Genomic DNA, 3,078 nt, shown 5'->3' on the forward strand with positions numbered 1-3,078 from the left:
GGTTGGCAGGGTATTATCGGAGATTTATTCAGGACTTCTCCAAGATAGCAGTGCCACTCACCCGACTAACCAAGAAGTCGGTGGTTTTTCGTTGGGGGCCTGAGCAGCAGACGGCGTTCGAGACTCTCAGGCAGAGATTGTGCGAGGCTCCGATCCTTACCTTTCCAGAGGGAGTAGAGGATTTCGTAGTCTATTGTGATGCTTCGATCACAGGTATGGGAGCAGTATTGATGCAGCGAGGCCATGTGGTAGCTTATGCCTCGAGACAGTTGAAGCCTCACGAGGCTAATTATCCTACCCACGATTTGGAGCTGGGGGCGGTTGTGTTTGCCCTCAAGATTTGGAGACATTACCTTTATGGGGTCCGCTGTACTATTTACACGGATCACAAGAGTTTGCGATATCTTATGGATTAGCCTAGTTTGAACATGAGACAGAGGAGATGGTTAGACGTGCTGAAGGACTATGATTGTGAGATTCTTTATCATCCAGGGAAGGCCAACGTGGTGGCCGACGCCCTAAGCCGCAAAGTGTCGGCGGCCCCTATCAGGGATCTGTGCATGAGGATGACAGTGATCACTCCGCTGTTGGAGCGGATCAAGGAGGCTCAGGTGGAGGGCCTCAAGGAGGAGAGGCAGAAATGTGAGAGGATAGTGGGTCGAGTAGCATCGTTTGATTACGATAGTCGGGGTTTGTTGACACTTCATGGTAGGATATGGGTACCGTACTGGGGTGGGGTACGGCAAGTATTGATGGACGAGGCTCATAAGTCTCGATTTTCTATCCACCCAGGGGCGATGAAGATGTATCGAGATCTTCGATCGGATTATTGGTGGCCCTGCATGAAGCGAGATGTCGCTTGGTATGTGGAGAGATGTTTGACCTGCCGGAAGGTCAAGGCGGAGCACCAGAAACCTCACGGAAAGATGCAGCCGTTAGACATTCCCGTGTGGAAATGGGAGGATATCACCATGGATTTTGTCACCAAACTCCCTAGGACCGCACGCGGGGTGGACTCGATATGGGTAGTAGTGGATCGGTTGACGAAGAGTGCCCATTTTATTCCGATTCAGGAGAGTATATCGGCGGAAAAGTTAGCCGATATCTATGTGCGAGAGATTGTGGCACGTCATGGAGTGCCGGTATCGGTGGTGTCAGACCGAGATGTTCGTTTCACCTCCAGGTTCTGGAAGCGATTCCACGACGAGATGGGTACTCGTCTCCATTTCAGCACCGCTTTTCATCCTCAGACTGACAGGCAGAGCGAGAGGACGATTCAGACTCTTGAGGACATGCTTAGGGCATGTGTTCTAGATTTTGGGGGCAGTTGGGATATGTATCTTCCGTTAGCAGAATTCTCGTATAACAACAGTTACCATGCGAGTATTGATCGACCTCCTTTTGAGATGCTGTATGGTAGGAAGTGTAGGACCCCGATTTGCTGGGGCGAGGTCGGTCAGCGAGTCATCGGGAGCACCGAAGTGGTACTCAAGACAACTGAGTTGATCCAGCAGGTCCGTAGTAGGCTGCAGACTGCGCAGAGTCGGAAGAAGAGCTACGCTGACAGGAGGCGTTCGGACTAGGAGTTCCAGGTGGGAGATATGGTTCTTCTGAAAGTCTCACCCTGGAAAGGTATCATCAGGTTCCAGAAGAGGGGCAAGCTGGGCCCCAGATTTATTGGTCCTTTCAGGGTTATGGCCCGGGTGGGTCGGGTTGCTTATCGGTTAGATCTTCCTGAGGAGCTTAGTCAGATCCACAACACTTTCCACGTGTCGCAGTTGAGAAAGTGTTTGGTGGATCAGTCAGCAGTCGTTCCCCTAGAGGATATTCAGGTTGATAGCAGCCTGAATTATATTGAGAGGCCGGTCGCGATTCTGGATCGAAAGATCAAGACCTTGAGGAACAAGGTCATTCAGCTAGTGAAGGTGCAGTGGCAGCACCGGAAGGGATCTGAATGGATGTGGGAGGCTGAGGAAGAGATGAGAACGCACTACCCGGAGTTATTCGCAGATCCAGCCGTAGCAGACTTCGAGGACGAAGTCTGAGACAAGTGGGGGAGATTTGTAACGACCCGTTCCCGGTATGTTAATTAATTGTTAATTGTCTAAGTTTTTTTAGAGGGACTCGGCGAGTTCTAGCCTGACTCGCCGAGTTGGGTCGCATATTTTGTGCACGCGGGAACCGGGGACTTGGCGAGTCCATATCCCGGACTCGGCGAGTCCGTCCGTCTGGGTGAAACCCTAAATCCCCGGGTTTGCCCACTATTTAAACCACCTTATAGCCCCCATTCTCGCCTCCCTCACCCTGAGAACGCAGTGATAGAGCCCCAAACCTCCATTGAAGAGCTTATATGTGTTTTGGTGCCATTTTGTGAAGGTGTGAAGAAGGAGAAGAAGGAAGAAGCAAGGAGAAGTGTTGTAGTGCAAAGATCCAAGGTCAAATCAGAGTTGATTGAGGTATTTTCGGAGTTCCATCTTGTTATATGCTTTAAACTTCCATTAGAGCTCTCCTAAGAGCTAGTTGATGCTTGTTCCAAGCCTTGAACTTGCATGAATGTCTTATTAAGTCGGAATATCTATGGATCTGAATGTTGGGGTGTTGTAGAGCCCAAATCTACTGTCTTTTTGGAGTTATATTGCATGATAACCATAGATCTACCCATTTTATGCATCTTTTAGCCTTATTTCCCTTATTCATGAGGTTGTGCACGTAAAGTTGGAAACTTTACGTGGTAAAACAGCTTATTGGACTCAGATCTATCAATTGTATGCTTTGGATTCAAGAGAAATCGAGTAAAAACTAGCTGCATGGCAGCGACTCGGCGAGTCGGGATGAGCGACTCGGCGAGTCGGGTCGCGAGTCCCCGATTCCTTCGTTTTCAGCAGTGTCGAGTGCACCCAGTGAGTTAGAGAGTGGACTCAGCGAGTTGAGGGTAGACTCAGTGATGGAGGGACTCGACGAGTTGTTCATACAACTCGGCGAGTCCAAGGCAATCTCCTTAGGATCAAGAACAACTCGTCGAGTCTGTTCATACGACTCGGCGAGTCGGATGAAGATTGTCTGAGTTCTTGGATCAAG

Source organism: Lactuca saligna, chromosome 5 (genome assembly GCF_052625555.1).
Source record: "Lactuca saligna cultivar CGN05327 chromosome 5, ASM5262555v1, whole genome shotgun sequence".
NCBI lineage: Eukaryota > Viridiplantae > Streptophyta > Magnoliopsida > Asterales > Asteraceae > Lactuca > Lactuca saligna.